General features: G+C 52.9%; 1 protein-coding gene across 4 annotated transcripts in view; it reads right to left on the bottom strand.

Moving 5' to 3' along the window:
• Positions 1–19,964, bottom strand: part of SLC8A1 (solute carrier family 8 member A1) — a 151,205-nt gene that overhangs the window by 111,078 nt on the left and 20,163 nt on the right. Inside the window, exon 2 of one of the 4 annotated variants that reach the window (XM_080388370.1) lies at positions 6,074–7,857. The gene's annotated coding sequence lies outside the window, so the exon portion shown is untranslated. Of the gene's footprint in view, positions 1–710; positions 3,734–6,073; positions 19,936–19,964 lie in introns of those variants that run through there. The other 3 variants (XM_080388369.1, XM_080388371.1, XM_080388372.1) reach the window with 3 other exon arrangements.

The following is a 19,964-nucleotide window of genomic DNA, read 5'->3' as shown; positions in this document are numbered from 1 at the left end:
GCTGGCCCAGCTTTCATTCCCAGCCTTGGTGCTGTGAAGCGCCAGGAGGGCAGCTGTGGCCCACAGCAGGGCTAGGAGGCTTGCAGAGATATCTGCCTCCTCGCTGGGCATAGGAGCTCGAGGTTTTACAAATTGGTAGGAGAGATCTGCCGCTGCCAGCTCAAGCTCCAGCCCCCCAGCTCGGGAGCTGCCAGATGGGGAGAACACAGCTTTTTAGACTCTGCTCTGACCTTTTCCTGGCAGCGGCGTTCCTTCGGGCTGGCTGGTTGCTGCATGCAAAGCGAGCTGAGAGCTGCTCTGCCTTTCAACAAAGCACTGCTTTTCCTTTGCAGCAGCCTCCCAAAAGTCCCATCTCCTCTTGGGCACCTCGCCCTTGACATATCCACTGTAAGACCCTTCCTGTTATTCTCCCACACCTCCGTAGCACACGCATGTTTATGACCATCTGCAACAAGCCGGCAGCACCATTATTTTTCAGAGCAGTGAAAACACACTGCTAGCCCACACACTTTCACTACAGAAGAAGGATCGGGCAGGGAAGGGAATGGCCTAGGCTCACCAGGGAGGAGTGGCCACACATACAGCGAGCAAGAGACCTTCCACTGGGAATTTTGTTCCCAGCATTCGACAGAAAACCTGCACAGAGCAGCTGTAACACAGCAGCGTTCACACCATTACAGCCACCGCCAATGCTACGCGACGCTGCCTACCTCACTGCGACATCAGCTTCACGGCAAGCACCATCACTGCGAGTTTGCTGCCAGCTCGCACGGGAGAGGGGGTCCCCACGGCCGTGTCACTGTGGCGGTGGGCGCAGCACCTCCTCCCGCAGGGTGGCTCGCAGGGGGCAGTAGGAAGTTTGCTCCTCACGCGAGAGCAGCTGCTTCTGACACGCCGCGGGGACACAACCACGAGCATGTTGCAACACCACGGGGACTCCCAGCCAGCCCTTCCCCATCCCACCGTCAGAGCCAGGCAGAGCGGAGCTTTTTCTAGCGAGAGCGTACCACTGCAGAGAAAAAGGGAAGGCAGCTCAAAACCCCCTTTGCCGCATCAGGGGCAGGAGAAGGATGTTCTTTTTGCAGCCAGAGGGGCCAAAAACTTTGAGGAGAAGCAGCCAGTAGCCACTGCAAGGCGCAGCCAGCCTGCAAGCTAGAGAAACAGAGCCTCAAAGCAAGCCAGCTACTCACTCCTGGGCCAGCGTCCCTGGTGACAAGATAGCAACTCCCCGAAAAGGTCCCAAGGTGAGAGGACAGGCTCTCCCAGCCAACGAGTCCCCCGCAGCCAAAATGGCTGTTTCAGGTCGTGTGCCCTGTGCTCCTACCGCAAGGTCAGACCCGCCGTCTCCAAGGCACAGCACCCTGTTTCTCTTGCAGGGGAGCCACCACAGGGCAGACCAGCCTGCCCCGGGGAAAGCACTGCTGGCCTTGCCCCCGCAGGTGGGACTGCTCCCCTGGGCGCCCCTCCTCTGCTGCTCACCCTCCCGGCTCCGGCTGCACACCGGTGCCTCGCCAGACACAGCAATCTGCCTCACGGCAGGGCAGCTCCAGCAAAGCCTGTACTGGGAACAGGTACAGCTGTAGGGGAAAAAGATAAAGAAAGCCCCAAAAAATTGTCTGGTCTCTTAACTGTCAATCAGTAGATCAGCCAAGAGCCTAGGTCCCAGCTTCCCACAGCCAAGGGACACAAAACGGGTGCCAACAGCCCTGCAAGGGACTGGGTGCTTGCAGATTTGTCTAGGCGGCCACATGCCCTGCTGGCTTCATTCTGTCTCACCACTGATCCACAGCACAGCGCTGGTACAACGTCGCTCCTGCCAACTGTGATTTTTACTCATTGAAGCAGAGAAGAACCCTACCACCACGATGGCTATGCATCTGGACCTGTGGAGGAAAGCTGCTACGTCCAAATACCGTGTTGCCACCCGGTGCTGCACAGTGTGATGGCACTTTAAACACAGCCTGGAAAACCCTTGGCTCGCAGCCCTGCTCCAGCTCTGCCCAGCTCGTTCTCCCTTGCCACCCAGCTCCGGCGCCCTGAGACAGGCACAGCCCATTGGCATCCCCTGCCCGTGACCCTCCACATCTCCACATCAGGAAAACGATTTCCAGGCCATCAGCATCCCGATTGCATCAGTACAAAAAAACCATCAAAACCTCTCCAAATATAGTCAGAGGCACAAGCCCTCCGTGAAGCCAATCAAGCAAAACACACATCAGACCACCCTGTTTTCTGTAAAGGCCATTAAAAAGTTAGAACAATTATCAGTCTGCAACTGATTTTTCCAAGTATCCTATCTCTTCAATGAAGCATTCAATCTCCTCCCACAATCTCCCCAGCAACTTTCCAAAATAAACAGATAAATACAGAAAGTAAAACAGCCCCAATATAAAATTTCAGCCAGATTGGATGAATTTGGGGGCAGCTTGTAGAGACTGTTTGGAAGCGTTTGTCAGGGAGATTCCAGCCTTGCTTTTTAACATATGGAGACAGAGTGGCAAGTTGTCCCTTTTGCCCATGTTTCAGTACCTCAGCAAGGAAAACGCCAGGAAAGGAGAAGTGAGGAGGAAACACTACATTTCTTTTGAGGCTGGTGTTTTTTTTTCTGTAGGGTTTTATTTTTTATTTTTTTTAATCTAATCTCCCCTCCTACTCGCTGCTATCTCCAGACCGTTTCTCTGTCCCTAACACCTGTTTTCAGTCTCCTTTATCAAGCAGCATCAGGCTTTTCCTTTTCCCCGTTATTCCTCCTGTTAAGGACTGTTAATGCCTTCCTGTGCCGGTGGATCTCCCTGGCTGATTTAAGCACGGTGCTACCTGCCTGGTCCGCACCAGCCGGCTCTGAGGCTGCCTTGCCGACAGACTCCCTCTGCGATCTCAGGGCAGCCCTTCGGCGCCCTGTGCCTCCCTCTGTAAAATGGGAAGAGCACATCCCGCGAGTGCAGGGAGAATAAAACACTGCTAATAAGGCTGAGGCTCCTGAGCAGCCTGGGGAGGAAGCATCTGCCCAGAGATGCCCCGTAGGGGCCAGGAGGGAGGAACTGGCAGGCCTGTTGCTTTCTTCTGTGTCTGTGTCCGCTTCTCCCCAGGGCTCATTTTTGCACGGGGTTTGCAGCTGTGGGTGGGTTCCCTGTGCAGTGGGATGCTCTCTGGGGCTCTGCGGAGGAAGGAGCAGAAAGCTTCAAGGGAGCAGAAACAAATCCCCAGCCCCAGCTTCCTGCACCCATCCAGGGACCAGACATCCCTGGGAATGTGCGCAGGAAAGGCTGATGCAAATGCAGGTCGCGGTCCTGGGCGATTTGGACACGGTCTAGACAGGAGCTGGGCAGGGTATTTTAGGCTGGAAGCCCACCCTGGCACACTCCATCCATCAGCTGGGTGCCCAGCCTGGCTGGTGAAGGGTGGCAGCACCAGGAGTGTCCCAGTCCAGAGGTACGGCTCCCGCCCCGCTGTCTCTAGAGGGAGCTGAACGCTCGTGCCAAGCAGATGCCCAGTTTTTAGACCACCAGATCTCAGGAGTCTAAGCCCAGGTGTGAGCCAGGCCTTGGCTGCCTGTCTCAAAAGTGGGATTAACCACCCCTCCCTCCTCCCCAGTCTCCCCCACCTTCTCCGTCTCCCCAGGAGCTTTTTGCAGCAGCAAATCTCACTTCTATTTGTAGCCAGGTTTCCTTAGGAAGCCAGGCATATGAAATCACTGTTTCCATGTCTGCCTGTCTGTTCACATTGCTCCCCTCCCCCCCCACTCCCCCCCCCCCCCCCAATTTCAGCTAAAATCACCAGAGGGATAGAGATAGTGGAGAAAGCCAAGTTCCTACAAGCTTCCTGAAAATAGCTGAAGATGTACCACTCACACTCTTGGCAAGGGGAAGATGGTCAGTGAGCACAGCCCATATCGGATGCCAGAGTCCCGACGACACAGCACCCCAAGCACCCTGCAGCAGACCCCGGTGCAGCCAGGATTTACACCAGCTGCAGGCACCCGTGTCCATGAGCTGGGAGCACATGCAGGTCATGGCACCCTGAGCCTGGACAGAGCTCCGGGTCATTCACTGCACTGGCTGCAAGGAGAGCCAGGATCTCCTGCTGTTTGTGTTGCCTACAACCAACCTGTTGGTTGGTTGGTTCGTTGTCCAGCGATGTTTGTGCCTTGGGGGGCACTGGGCTTTGTTATAGGATCTGAGTTTCATTAGGTTGCTGGAGAACAGTGGCTTTTCCCCAGTAAGCCAGCAGGACCGTATTCCCTTGAAAACACAGCAGAAACCCAAATACTGTCCTAGACGCAATGCCAGAAAATTGCAAACCTGACAGCCCCGAGCAGATTGGGACACTACCAAAGGCCCAGACAGGCAGAGAAATGGCCGTGCCTACACGGCATCATGAAAGGTGCTGCGGAGGCTCCCAAGAGCAAGGACATAAGCAAAATTCATGCCAGGCCACGTACAGAAGTGCCAAGACAGCAAACTAGGTACAGCCTAGGCAGCTGCAAGACGGTGAATATTTAAGTCTCGGGAGCAATTCACAGCCAGAAGTTCACAAAAATCTTAGCAAAAGTGGGGGGGAGAGAAGCAAGCAAAGTTTCATCAGCTTAAAATTGTGCTACTTGGTGTTGGCATTCAGGGACGCTAGGCATAAAAAGTACATCTAATCTCCTCAATATCTCGAACACAAACCCTGGTACAGAGGAAGCTTTGAGCGACGCAGCTCCCCAGCCCTGACTTAGGAGTTGTTTATGCCTCCAGAGAAACAGAGCTGGTGGGGTGTAAGAGGAGTCGGGCAATGCATCAGCCTTCCCAGGGAGACGGCCGGGGGGTTCACGGCTTGGCCGGTAGGTCATGGCTCTAGAAATGCTAGGTTATTTCCCCATTTTGGGCTAAATGCCCCCACCGGAAAAGGGGCAAATCTGCCACTGAAGAACCAATGGGAAGGAAAAGGGGAGAAAGAAACATTTATCAGATGCACCCAAGGGAACACAAATGCCTTTCTTTGGTGATGTCCACTGCCCCAGCCAAAGGCGTACAGCGCAGCTTTTTTCTTCCCCAGCCGCCATCACCACATCACTGTGCAAGTGTCCCAGCTTCCCTTTTCTAAATAAAAGTGCACCTCTTTGTAGCAGTGAGAAAAAGCACGTGAACGCCCAGGCAGGTGTTGGGAGGGCACACGGAGAGCCCCAGCCTCTCTCGGCCCCCGTTTCCATCGCTTGACATGTGGATCCCCAACATCTGGGACTGGAGGAGCAGCTTCCCGCGAGGCGCAGGCAGAGAGGAGCCCTGAAATCAAACACTCGCACCCACACGCCCGTGACCTTGTGGTTTTACTACAGCTCTCCCTCTTAGCCTCCAGCTCTCCCCCGTGCTCGCTGCATTTCTGCAGCGTTTTGGCGGTTTGCTTTTGCCCTGGAGACGGAGCTGAGCGCAGGGCTGCGAGCGCGGCTTGGCGGGGAGGGAAGCAACAAGGCTACGATTAAAGAATTAAACTGGAGATGACGGCAGAGCCCCAGCCATGCTTCACCCAGACAAAGCCTACGTGATGCGCGCCGCCGAGTGCCGGCCCTCGCCGCACGCCGATCCAGGCGGAAACGGGGATTTCAAGGCGGCTGCAGGTGCCGCCGCGCTCCCTCCTCGGAGCCGCTCCGGGCGGCACGGCACGGCACGGCACGGGCGGGAGGGGCAGGGGTGCCGCAGCCCCGCCGCGCCGGGGGAGGGGGCCCGTCCGCGCCCCGGGGGGAGCCGCTCCGCTCCAGTCCCCTCCCCAGCCCCACCTGCCCGGCAGTGCCCGGCCCTTGGGGTAGGGGGAGGCAACCCCCGCCGCCGCCGTGCCTCCCGTCGCGACATGTCGCGACTGGCCAGCGGGGGAGGGGGCCAAGCCCCATCGCCTGCCTAAAGGTGCCGTGGCTGGATCACGGAAAGCATTCCCAGGGCCGGGCGGGGGCGGGGGGCGAAGCATCCTACCCCCGCCTCCCCATCGGCTCGCCCCCACCCCTCCCGCATCCCCCATCTCTCCCGGCACCGGGGACCCCAGTGCCGGAGCCGGTGCCGGGGCTCGCCGCGCTGGGGCCGGGGGGTCGCGGTCCTACCTGGCGGGGCCGGCTCAGCAGCGGCGGGGCATCGCGGCGGGGCGGGCGGCGGAGCCCCGGAGCGCGGCTGCGGCGGGCGGGAGAAGGGAGGAAGGCGGGAGGGAGGGAGGGATGGAGGGAGGGAGGGAGGGAAGGAGGGATGGATGGAGGGATGGAGGGAGCGCACACGCCGCGCCCGGGGATGCGCTCAGCCGGTCCGCCCCGCAGGCAGCCCCCCCTCCCTCCGCATCCCTCCGCGGCGCTGCGCGGGCAGGGAGAAACCCGCCGTCCCTCCTCCGGGGTGGCAGCTCCAGCCCTCCTCCTCCTGCTGCTGCTGGAAATATTTCCCGATTTCCTCCTCGGAGCTAGGGACTTTGAAAGGCAGGGCTGGTTGCGGACCCACCCCCAGCAGCCCTGCCCGCCATGCCTGGGGCAGCCCCCAGCCCTGCCCCGTACTGGCCAGTCCCCGGCCATGCCCGCCTGCCCCCCGCCCTCCCCCCCAGCCCAGCCAGCCCGACCCCATGCGCACCCCGCGGGAGGAGCGAGCCCTGCGGGAGGTGGCGGGCAGGGGGGGTGCAAGGAGCGCCTAGCTGTGTCTGTCACCGTCCCCTACAGCGGGGCCCGTGGCTACTGGGGGGGGCGGGAGGCCAGAGGCATCCCCGGGGGCCCTGGGTCGAGGTTCGCTCCCCCCTCATATCACCAACGTTACAGGGGCCAGGGGGTGGCAGGCAAGGGGCGTGTAGGTCATCTAGGGCCCTGCTGGAAGCTGCCCTTGCATCTGATGGCATCCAGGGCAGCTCCTGAACCCACAGAGCCTCCTGTCCCCAACCGTCGGGGGGGTCCTGCAGGAAGCCGGCAGCCGGGCACAGAGGGACCTGCTGCACTTAAGCCTGGCCCGGCTGTCCTTCCTGCAGGCAATGCCCCTTCCACCATGCCCAAACGGCTCCTCCAGCCTTCACTGGCTCCGGCAAGGAGCAGATGAACGCATTGTCCCACCCTCCAGGCAAAACTCTGACTTTAGGAACTTAAAACAGGACCAAAGGTAATAACTCACAGGCCGGTGGTTGCAAGTACACAGTGACCTTGAGTAGCCCTCTGTGCCCAGACCCTTGGGTGCAAGGAGAACCGCAGGGAAGCAGAACCATTATTCCAGCTCCTGCACCCTCTCCCACTTATCTTGTAGGCTGTGCCTGTAATTGTAGCCACCACAGGCAGGACAGGAAGCTAGAATTTTACCTTTGGATTTAATTTGTGGCTTTCCTTCCTTTGTCTCCTTTTCTCTTCTTCTTTTTTTTTTTTTTTTTTTTTTAATAAGATTTTTGCATCACCATGTCCCTCAGCAGAGATGGTAAACTGTATTTCTCTGTTCAAAATGAGGTGTAAGACATGCACAACGTCATAAAAGTCCTTTGTAAAGCACTTTGTGATGAACTGACCAACCGACAAACCAGCTCCTTCTTGTTAGTGTTGCAGGTGTTACTGGTATTTAGATTATTTAAGACCTTATCACCTACACATGGGCTGAAAGGCATTTCCAAACAAGAACCGTGTTTAGAAAAAAATCCATGGGTTTGTGTCCAGGAGCTAACTCTGATTGTATGTCTCACCTCTTTTGGGTTAAAACTCTTCAGAGGAGGGGATCTGGCCACGCGTGGTACTTTGATGGGATTCAATTCTCCCAGCAGGGCCGCTGATCTCAAATGAGCAGAGCTAAAGGTGTGCAGCATGCGCAGTGCTGTACTCCGAGCAGAGCAGTGGCTGCGTGTTGGTGGCGTTTGGTTTGGCAGTGGCTGCAGGATGCAAGGCTGGCATGGCAAATGGATAGTGTGAGCAGAAAAAATTGGCATGGTTGCAGCAAACACAATCCCTGCTGTTCCTTTTTGCCCCGCACACTGAAACTTAATCATTGCAACAGTAAGCAGTGGAACTCAGATTTTAATTAGCTGTCAGCCATGAAGTTCTCCCTAAAGCTCCCCACTTCCCTCAGTTATGCTGCTGACCTACTTCCCGGCTCTTCCACTGAATATAGTACCCAACTCCTCCGGAGCACCAACACATTAACTCTGCTAATGGGGATCCACTGGTGAACCGCTCTCAGGCATGTCCCCAGTTCCTCCCAGCTCACCTTTCTCTGCTGCTTGCAGCCTGCATATTCCTGTCTCCCAGTGCCTCCTGCTGAGACCCTCAGAAAGGTGACTTCAGCTGAGGGATTTTTGTGACATTTGAGGGGGAGCTGAAGAAAGCAAGGTTTGTGGTGATGCTCATTAGTCCATGCAAATGTAGACCGTTTGTATCACCCAGCCTTAATGGCACTGAGACAGGAAAGCTGAAGCAGAGATGCAGCGTCATCCCACTTGCACCTAAGAGCAGCTTTCATCTCATTGAAAAGTGACAGGTTAGGAGGGATATAAGGCTGGGATGCAGGCACACTCAGACCTTCACCTTTCACAGTCTCCAAAACAAAGGTGGAGTTGGGCGCTGACAGAAGGAGTGGAGGGCAGGGAGTAGGGGAGAGAGTAAGCCTGAACGATGAGGGTAGACGCTGTGTGATAGGATTGCTCCACACTGCAGTGGCTATGGTTCTCACCGCTTTTTCTCAGCCAAGCCAGCTGAAGTGGTAGCTGTAACGACGTTGAGCTCTGCATGGGCTGTGAAATCTGCTGGGCCAGCTGAGCAAGTGCTCCCGTGTTCTGCCTGGTGCTCCAGGCAGAAGTGCAACAGGACTGCTTGTGTCCTGCCACAGCAAGTTTGTCATGGTGTGGACACATCTGTACTTCATCACGATTGCAGCCTGGGCTGTGCTGGGAGAGGCAGTGGTTTGCTCCAGCTACCTTTCCTTCCCTGCCTCTCTTTGCAGTCATGCAAGTGAACACCTACCATTGCAAACGTGCTTACAACCACTAATTAGTAGTCTCAAAATCGTGGAGATTCTCATGCCAGTGCTAAAGAATGGTTCATTCATTCATTCATTCATGCACACCCACAGCCCTCTGACAGCAGCCTGCATCTCCCTGCAGTTGCCGGAGGAGGTTTCCGGGTATTGTCTACACAGGCAAAGCAGAAAGACAATTCCTCCCTGCAGAGAACAGGGTCAGCGCACTGTGGAGCCGCAAGCACAGGACAGGATGGCGCAGGCCAGTTCTCCACTCAATACCTTGTGAAAAAAGACATCTGAGCTCCTACATGTTTTAGTGGAGGGGAACACAAACTCGCAGGTGTTTCTTGCTGGGAAAATTCCTGCCTTATGTTGCCTGTAAAAGAGACACATTGTCAGGGCAAGGTCCGTAGTGCTGCTTGGGCACAGCATGCTCGCCTCCAAGCGGCTGTCCTACCACCCCTGCTTGGCCCTGTCTGGAACATTTCCTCAGTGGGATACTTTGGTCTCTGCTCCAACTTTTGTGGGTTCAGATAATGCTGGAGGATAACCAATGAGTCCTGTCTCCGGTCATGGTTTTCCTTGGGTCCCTCAGGAGATGCCAGAGAGATCCTGCAGGAGCAGATGGGATGTCACCTCTCACTTGCCATCATCTGTCTTTGCTCCTCGATGCATCAGACTTGAGGGTGTGCCCACTGAACCTTCTCTGGCTCTCTTCTGCATGTTCTTGGCAGAGACCTGGAGATCCCTGAGAGCAGTGTTGCTAAAAAAGGTGCTCAGAAACATCGCTTCCAGCAATGTGAGCATTTACTTTCGCTGCCACCTTCAAACCCGCATTGCTGTTAGGAGGATAAATCAGGCATTTGGAAATGTGGCGGATGGAGTGGCACACAGCAGCGAATGGGGAGGGCGGCTCTGTGTGCTTGGCATTGTACACTTCTTTTTGAGCTCTCCAGGCAGTGTCTCCTGAGCTGTTTCCAAGTAGCTGGTACAGTCTGAGTCCTGATGATCTCAGAGAGGTCCGAGCACATGACAGTTTTCCATCGGCCAGCCAGAGGTCTTGCATGTGGGAGGTGTCTTCTGCCCCTGGAAAACTGAGACTAAAGACTATACCCCAGGGAGCCAACGGTGCTCAATGGGATGTTTCTGCACACCTGTGAAAAATTGGCAGCCTACAGTTTGCTCTCACTGCAATGCTTGGGGAGCCCACAGTGGTAACTGGAGAAACCATGCTTGTGCTGCTTTTGAGCTTTCCCCCTAGTACTTGCTCTATGCTGTGTTTTATGCAGGTTTAAACAATAAATCCAGAGCACTAATTGATGAGCATAGCGTTTAACAGCTGGGGAGAGAGTTTACCTGGAAGAAATATTGACTGGCCAGGTTTCGCAGCGCACTGCTTGTGTGTGGCAGACACAAAAGAATATTTGCACTGGAAATCGCCTGCTGCATGGGGCTGAAAGCAGAACTGGTTGTAGGTCCTGGGCATGAAGTTAGGCAGCTCAGAAATAGGGAGAGCTGTACATATTTTGCAGACATCTACTCTGCAATATAAGCCACAAGCTCTTCTCTTCAAATTTTGCTTCAGAACCTCACTTTGCTTTTTGAGAAAGCTGCTTTCTGGTCAACAAGGATATACAGGAAAAGTTCAGTATGTGCGCAGAGTGACTTCAGTGCCTGGGCTTAATGTAAGAGATGTACAAGGTGCAAACTGGCTCCTTACTCTTCTCAAAGGAGTAGAAACACAACCCCCTTCTGATAGCTGTCATTTGTCTTGGCAGCAGGGCATGCTAATATCAGCGTCTCACTCCTGTCCCCATTGCACAGGCAAAACCAGTTCCTAGCCTGAGTCACTGGAAAATGAAGGACCAGATATTCCCTTAGCATCTTTTCCCACCAAAAACAATGAAGCTTTGTTTTGCTGTTACAAAACTGCAGAATACAGGAACTAAAAATGCAGATGCAAGTTCAACTGGAAAGCATTTCCCAGTGAAAGCAGCAGCCTGGGGACTCTGCTGCCTCAAGAGGGGTGTCCTGCAAGGGGCTGGGGATGTGCAGTGTGCCAGCCCCGGGGCAGCACTACGACCCAGCAGGCACTAGCGTGCTCCACCTGGTGCTCCAGCTCTTTTCACCACCATCCCAAGGCTGCCCTGGCCTGGAAAAAATTTGGCTGGTGGGAAAAAAAAAATAAATCACCCCAAATCCAGCATTAAAAAGCAAGTTGTGTTCTTTGGGTTTTTCTTCTGCTTTTGAAACCTAGAGGTTTGATGTTTTACGATTTACTGGGTAACCACAAGTTAAAAAATCAAGAGAGATGAAAATTGTGATATGTAATCACATGACTCCAGGAGCTGGGACTTTAAGAAAAAATGAAAAGTGCAAATACCATGATAACGTGGCAGGATCTGGTAACTGTCCTGCAAACTGAGGATGGTGGTGCTTCCTCAGCAGCTCCAGTGTCACACGAGGCCATATCCCTCATCTGATCTGTGTGCAAGGTTCCCATTGTGATCGGTGGGTGACACGGGGTGAGTCGGATGTCGTGCGTGACTCCGGCTGCGGCCCCTGGTTGTGAAGGTAATTTGGCCTCCTCTGCACCATCTGCTTGCCAGCCCTGAGCGAGGCTGGATATTCCAGGGAAAACAGACTTTTTTATTAAACCTCAGCTGCGTAAAGCACCTTATTTATATTTTAGTTATATATTCAAGGTCAAGAAAGTGGCTGGAACACCTTGCAAAAACCAGGCATGTTGGGCAAGAGGATGTGAAATGGCTCCTCTTCAAGGGAAACGACTTCACTGTAACGGGCTTCACTGCTGTCCTTGCAGGGTGGTGTTCAGACACTTTCCTTGCCTACTTGCTGCTTCAGCTTTACTAACCTCTGCCTCAGCTCTGCCTCGTCTCACTCCAGGAAGCCTGCCTGCCCAAGTGTCCCTCCAGCACCGACCAGCTCTGCCGGTGGTCAGCCGCTGGGGCCAGAGCGGAGCCCGGGAACGGGCTGCCTGCTGCCACCAGCATGCAGCAGTCCATTTTAGGCCACAAGGACCTATGGTACTGGGAATTTCTCTGCTCCTCAGTCTTCCCCAAGGCACCTTGGAGAAGGCATGTGACCTTGCTGCTGGCTGCCCCTGGGACAGATGAGGCAGCAGCACGGTTCTTACCACAGTCCCCTTCTCTCCCCACAGCTCAGAGGAGAGCCCGGTGGATGGGGACTCTTGCTGGTGCACGCACAGCTCTTGCTCTTCCGGCACAGTTCGCTCTGTTTGCACTTCTGAAGATGTATAGCCCAAGCGTGCTTGTCTTCCCGGTGCTGCACGCTCAACAGTGGTGGAGCCGTAACCGATGCTGCGTGTCCTAAACGTGGTAGTTGAATTGAAGCCCTGAAGCACGTAAAGAGAATTTAACTCAAAAAGAGAAGAAACAGAAGAAAACCAGATTTAACTTCTGAGTTACTTTATGGTGATGGGATTTGGGTTTTTTCTGGAGATTTTGGAGAAATGAAACCGAACCGTTTGTAAGACTGGATTCTCCTTTCAAATTCCCCATGCTGTCACACACCAGTCTGTTCCCCACCACCAGCACCACCACTCCTAGAATTTCAAAGACAGCCTGTTCGAAGGCTGCTTTGAGCTGAATGGCTTTTTCATGGCTTTCTGGATGGTGATGATGCTTTAAAATGATTGAAAATGCTCCTTTGCCACCTGCCTCGTGGCTAGAAATCCCCAAGTCTCTTATAAAAATCTTTTGCTCTTGTTGGAAGCTGTTCCCAGCTTCTGGCAAAATTGTTGAGGTCCTGAGGTTGTATCCCTGTGTTTGTGTGTGCAGGACAGATGTGGAGGGGGGTGTGTGCGCATATGTGTGCATGCATGCAGATGTTTCCTAATGCAGATTGTGCAAGCACTGACTGCTTCCTTCTGCGTTTCTGCTTATTTGGATGAACTCCTGTTCTTCTGCAAGTGCTCCCATCTCTTCAGCGGGTGAGACCGTTTCCTGAAGGCAGCTGGCAGCCCAGGAACAGGGGTTGCTGTGGCCTTTGCATGTGCGTAGGCTGGCAATCAGGAAGACGGGGCACAGCAGGGACAACAGGGTTCAAGCATCCCGGGGCTGCTGCTGTGCCTCCTGCTCCAGCAGTGCAGACAGTGGCGTGGCAGGCATGGAGGGAATGGCAGGGGTGGGAAGACATGGCCGTGGAGGAGGAGTAGAGATCTGACAGTAGGACCAGTCCACTGGTGTGTAAGCAGCTGTATGTTTAGTAGACCAGTGTCTTAGCAGGGCTGGTGGGAATGCAGGCTTTCCTCTCTCATTCAGCTCCCTTCCACACGCACCTCAGGCACCAAGGAAGTTTCTGGTCCCTGCATGTCAAGTCACCCGTGTGGTATTTTGATATTTGTGCCAAGGCTGTTAAGGGTATCTGGCATTTTACTTGCCATCAGTAAACTCCAGAGTTAACAGCTTTATTTACATGACTGGTGGCATCAGGGAGGCAGGAAACAGCTCCAGAGCTGTCAGTGGAAGAAATAAGACAAGTGAGAGCTCTAGAAGACATGATTCAAGAGGAAACATTGCAGGAATGCAGACTGTCAAGTCAAGGGAAGACATATACCTCACAAATCTGAAAGAATAGATGTTTCCCACTTCTACTGTCAGTAAGATAAGAAGTCATGAGGTTAAACTACAGGTAGGGAGAGTGAAGGTTGACACGAGGAAAAGCTTGCCATGAGAGTAATGGTGTAGGCAGCTGGATTGTCTGCAGAGAGACAGAAGTCTGTGTCACAGAATGGTTTTAAGATGAGGATGAGCAAACCTCTGTTGAGTTCAGATCAGGTGCAGGTGGCTTAGCCCCCAACATTATTTCATCAGGAAGATGTATCCGAGAGGTGAACAATCAGGATGCATTCAGCACATCATAAAAAGAAAGCCACGGTTGCGGTGAGCAGGGTGAAAGAAAATAAAACCTACCTTTAAGCTTTGGACAAAGATTTGTTGTAGGAAAATGGTGAAAGCACTGGAAACCAGGCCACGCTGGGAGAGCAGATCAAGGCAGCCATGCTATCCAAGCTCACACAGCCTGGGAAAAGACTGACCTTGGCTCCAGGCTGGGAGCCGGTTTGCTGGGCTGATGGGCCTTTCAGCCAGCGGGACACTGGGGCAGAGAGCTTGTTGCTCTGAAACCCATGAGATATCCCGCTTGGGTGTTGTTCTGTCAAGGTTTGTTCCAGGCCCATGGCCATTTAACTCACTCAGCAACCTCTTCCATTAGTTTTTCACACTCAGCCGTAGGAGCCTTGAGGCTCGCCCAAACGGTCCCAGGGGCTGGCGGCACAGTAGGGCTTGTGCTGGAAGCCCTGACCCTGCCGTGGCGGCCCGTTCGCTCGCCCTGCTGGGAGCCTGTTCCGCTGCGAACTGGAGGCACACAGAGGGATGGGCTGCCCACGGCACTGCAACACCAGCGAGACACCGCCACAGGGGTGTGCATGGGCTCTCCCCGCAGCAAAGACAGAAGAATGACTGTGACTTTGCTTAACCCTGACTCATGGCTGTGTGGGATACCACATGGAGTAAGGCTATGAGAAGCTATCAGAACCTGCAGGTCATAAGAAGGGGAGTAACGTATATGCAGCTGGCCATCCCTGACCAGTAGTTACACTAACTAGACAGCAGCATCAAAATTGGTAGAAAAGAGAAAGTTTGCATATAACAAAAGCAGGGTACTAGCTTAATTGCTGACTGAGCTAGAAATTACCAAGGCAACTATATCGTGAGTACCAAATAAGTGTATAAAGTCAGGAAACTTGGGATCAGAGAGGGAAAAGTAAACACAGGTGGATGCCTTGTCTGGGAGAGACTTGTTGAAGAAGCAGAACCTGGGAAGAATAAAAGGTGCAAACCCAGAGTATAAGATAAAGCAAGTAATGCACGACGGGGGGCTGTTGGTCATCCCTGTACTCTAATTATGACAGTCTGAAGTGGGATAATAAACCCACCGTTTCCACTTCTCTTGTGTCCGGCTTGCCTTCGTGGTGGGGAGGGCCCTGGGGTGCTCTGGGATGAAGGAGAGCTGTCTCTGCAACTGGCGAGGAGAGCCCTGAAGGGCATCACCTGGCCACACTGCCCTGCCCCTCCTTGGCAGCCTGGCTGCCTATCAAGCCCCTGCTTCTCCTGGCTGGCTCTACAAGGGACCTTTAAGTGCCTGAGATGGCACCATGGGAGACCACTAGCTGCAGCCCAGCACGGGACTGTACAAGGGACGAGCTGCATGCCTGCCACATTCCGCAGACCTCCCGATGACAGCAGTGCCTCCCTGCCCGTGGTTCTGGGGCAAGGGACTAACTGCAGTGAAGCCTCTGCACAACTCGCAGCCACAGAGGAAAGGACATGCGTCAAATAAAATCCACTCCAAAGACAAGAAATGAAGTTACGACTCGGGATGAAGGCAGGGAGTTTCTGCTGGCAAAACATCAGCTTTATTAAGGTTAGAGTCTTCAAACTTGTCTTGTTCTGTAATTTTCCGTAGGCTGCACACATCAAGGCACGTTTCAAGATAATCAGACTGTCTGTTTCAAAGAGAAGAATGTTAAAATTGGGTATGTTTTTATCAACAGGGACAGAAAATGTCTAGAAAACATGAATAGTGGCACAGATTGTAATGCTTACAAACTTGTCCTGTTTTGTAGCATTCCTTGTGCATCAAAGCATGCTTAAAAATAGTCTGCTTGGTTATTTTTGAGGTAAGAACATTGAAATTAAGGGTCAAGGGCCAAAAGTTTTCTAGTGCATTAACGTGGAGGTACGTCTTCAGGCATTTTAACACGTTAAGGCATTTCCCAGGCACACACAAAACAAGTCACACATCCAGACAGGCTTGCCCCAGCCTCTAAAAATGCAAGCACTGCCACTGAATTATGGATCATCGGGCGGGTCTTTGGTGATTTATAATGGAGATTCTCAAGTGTCTAGAAAGGGACTAACTAATTTTTCTAAAATACTCATGATTTGTCCTGAATCTTACCCAACAATGGGTAGCTGAACAGATGAATGACTGCCCACTGAGCAGATTTTCAATGGCAGTACAGTTGTCGCTTCTCCAATAACAAGGCGTGCGTGCTCTGTACATGCTGGTCTCCTCCACAGGATCATCGAGATCCTCATACACACTCGCAGCAGAGAACCTTCAAGATTAGCTCGTTTGTCTAGGTTAAGCTGGAGATACATCACACTTCAGGGGAAGGATGAGGTTATCAGCAAGGCTCCAAAATGCCCTGAGTATCCATTACTCTTGTTCTCAGCAATTCACTTCAGATCAAATCAACTCAAGCCAAAAGGCAAATCTCTTAGCTATCAAGAAAGTTGCTTCTCAGAGCATCTATTCTCCATACCCAGTGACAAAAAGTATTTCAAGATGAGAGAAACTTTTTAAGGCATTTGTTTTCCAGGCTGTGCTGTGGACTGGGCCCAGTATGGGACATGGCAGGAACACAGTGAAGGGCATCACACAAGGACCCCTGTGGTGCTGCAGCTCATCGCATTAAACCTCTGAGTAATGTAGCCAGAAAGAGCAATGAAGACACCTTTCACAGCTTCGTATCTCTCTTTTTGCAGTGTTTCGCCCATGAATTAACGCTACCAAGAAGATCTGGAAAACCTGCTAGAAAAGTTTGCTCAAAGATTTAGCTCATCAACAACTTGGAAAGACACACATGGGAAGTAAATGCTAGAAGTTAAACCTATATTAGCTTGTGCCAGAACACTGGTATAACATGCAGCTTACATCTGAGAGGTGTCACAGCAGGCAGCAGAGCAGCAGTAAACATCACAATTCTGAACAATCAATAAAAATGGAGACCCACTCATCCAGCTAAAGACCAGGAAACCCAGAACATCTGCCTTGCTTCCGAACTGGGCATTTATCCTGGGCAAGAGATGCTTTCAGAGCCTTGCTTCAAATAGCTGTTCTCTGAAAAGCAGGCTAAATTCAGGAGGTCATCTTGAACTAAGAGTTGGCAGGCCAAAGTGGCTTAACATTTAACATGCTTTAAAGGGCCATATGGAATAAGTTACACCAGAGTAAACCAAAAACTTATCGCTCACATCCAGTGTTATTGTTAGCAACTTATTCGCCTATGTGTGTTTCTCAGTGACAACGACTCAACAAATAGCAGGATAATAACACAGATCACTAGCATGTTGTGGTCTGTGGCCACAGGAAGGGTTTACTTTTACTGTGTACGTGTTGGCAGTCTCAACACGCTAGCAGCAAATCCAAATGTTTATTGCCCGACCGCATTCCCTGCTCGGAGCCTTTCTGTAAGCCAGAAAGATAACATGGGGTATTTCTAACGTCACGTTTCCCAAAGTGCAGCAAAAGCAATGAGCGGAGCGTTAGGTGCTGGGAAGGTAGATGTCACCTTGGTTTTGCTTCCCTGTTGCAGCGTGTGGATGTGGCAGTTGCTGATGCTGGGAGTCGGCGTGGGAGGGGGCTGGTTCAGGGGTACGGGCTGCCTGTTCCCACACTAAGGCCTAAACCCTGGTGTGTGGTGGCTGCTGTTGGAAAAAGGCACCTGGGCAAGCTGATGATGGGCAAGGGTGAGGAGGTTGTAGGGCACGAGATAAGACTGGTCCATCAAGCCCTAGGCCCTTGCAGAAAGCCTGAGGGCAGTCATTGCTGCTTCAGGTGGACCAACACGTCCCCTTGGCTGCTTCAGGGCCCTTCAGACCCTTCAGACACACTGAGGCCCTGCCCAAACCCCTGTGGGCGAAGCCCCCCATCACCTCCACTAAGCTCATGTCCTGTTCCTTGCTTCCTAATGCCTGTTGAACGTTGCAGACACAAATCAGCATCTTGGTGAGATCTCCCTGTAGCCTGGGAGACCTGCCTGCCTGAAGGAGCATCTTCAGGTAGATTGTGTCAGAGGGTCCCAGCCCATCTCCCCGCGGGTGAGGGTGCGGGGAGCCTGGGATGGCGGCGTGCCACTTGCCTCCTTGCACGTCGCTGTCCAGGTGGCCCACAGGGACCCACTCAGCTGACAAAGAGGAGGACACAGCCCCATTCTGGCCATGTTGCAACAGAAGGGTGCCTGATACACCTTAAGATGGAGAAGAAAGCAGCAAGGGAACATTTCATGTGCAGAAAACTCCAACAGGGACTCAGGGAAGCCTTGTGGGGGGAGGGGATAGAAAGGCAGCAACAGCTTTGCAGTGCACGTTTCTGCATTTTCATGTTTTGTTATTTTTCCATGTTCACATTTTCCTCTAGTGTCCTGCTTTTGCAGGGAAAGAAAAGCCAATTCGATATTCCAGTGAAGGGAGGGACAATTCTCTGGAAGCGCAGGACACAGTGTGCGGTGGTGTCGGGCAGGATTAGCCTGCAGCCTCCAGGGCACGCCGCGCTCTGTGGGGTCACCGGGGGGACAGCCCAGGGACAAAACCACTGCTGAAACTCATCCTGCACAGGACAAGGGGCTTGAAAGCGCTGGGAGACTGAGAGTAGGAAAAAAGGCTTTACACACTGTTCAATATAGTATATCCCCACGGGGAGTAAAACAACCCAAGCAGTGAATCTCCCAGCTTGCTAAGGGAAAATCTATACCCGAACAGCACTCCTTGGCAGAAGTTCCCGAGAGTTTGTCCTCTTTGGCTATTTGCAGACAAGCCATTAGTCATTGTTAAGCTGAGTGGAACCCAAACGGGTCTACAGCATAGGTCTTTCCATTGTACCTTCACCTAAATCCTGACATTTTCTAGAATCCCGGTTCTGTATCTTCCTTCTACTATGCCCACCTTTCTGCATAAATAAACCCATGCAGAGTTTTGCAGAGTGAAATGCGTGCCCTGTCCTCTCCTCTCCGTCTCATGTCTCTGGAAAAGGCTCAGCCAGAGACATCGCAAACCGAAACCTGCATTTTATGTTAACAACGTCAGAGTTCAGCATACCAAGGATTTGGGAAAGATCCTAAAAACAAACATCCCAAACTCAGGAGGAAGTTCAGCATTAAATATAAAAGAAATCCAAATATGTTGAAGTATGGAAATCAAAACAACTTCAGCTTTGGCCTGCAGTGACCCCATGCAATAAGAATACATTTATGATTAGATCACAGTGACGGTTAGAGTCCTACATAAGAATAAACTGAGCTTTGAAGGCTTCCAGATTCACTGTATTGTTGCTATGTTTCCCCCCGCCGTGTGTTGCCAGAATAATCCTAAGTTTCTTAAAGGATCAACTTCAGAACGCATGTCAGCTCCTAACCTGCCTGCGTTACCTGCAGACTGGCAGAAGACACCGCCACGTGTTGCCTCTCCCCACGGCAGCGTGGGGCCGTGGGGGTCTGAGGGGGAGGCTGGCGGCTGGGGCCTGCCTGAGGCACAGCCAACACGCTGCGCCCGCTGGCAACGTCTTGCCGACCACTAGGGAAAACACCCGGGGCACCTCTACAACCCCAGCTGTTCAGGCCAAGGCGTGCAACTCTGAATTTGGATTATTTTCCCCTGCATTTGTAAGAGGCTTTCTCACTGGTCAAACGCCTGGTCTGCAAACCTCAGTACCGGGGTTCGGCCCGCGAGGGCACATAGCAGCAGCAGCACGGTTTGGTTTGCTAGCGAGGTTCTGAGTGCCCGCAAACCTACTGCCATCCTGAGCTGTTTTGTACGAGCTAGACTCTAGCTTGGTTTTAAAGGTAACTGGTATCATGGGATGGAAATTTAGGAGTACTTCATGCCTGTAAACGGCCAAAAATGACAGTTGGATTTAGACCACCCGAGGCCATCAGGGCTATTAAGCCCTCTCTCCAGGCTATGAGGTCAGCTATTATGCACAAAACTTTCATAAAGAGGAAAAGGTTTGGGAGGTGGGATGGCCCAGGGTTTAACACAGTGAAACAAACATGGCAGCACAGTTCCTCTAGAACACAGGCTCTTTTCACTTCCCATCTGAAGTTCCACTCCTGTTCAGAAGGCTCATGGCCGCGTGTGCACTGAAGATACTGGAGGTAAGTGTGCGGCTACGCCGGAGGTGGCGAGCAGCGAGCCTGCAAACACTGACTTT

This window comes from Falco punctatus (assembly GCF_963210335.1).
Source record: "Falco punctatus genome assembly, chromosome: 5".
In the NCBI taxonomy this organism is placed as follows: Eukaryota; Metazoa; Chordata; class Aves; order Falconiformes; family Falconidae; genus Falco; species Falco punctatus.
The sequence above is the reverse complement of the archived record's forward strand: the minus strand, read 5'-3'. Positions and strand labels throughout refer to the sequence as shown.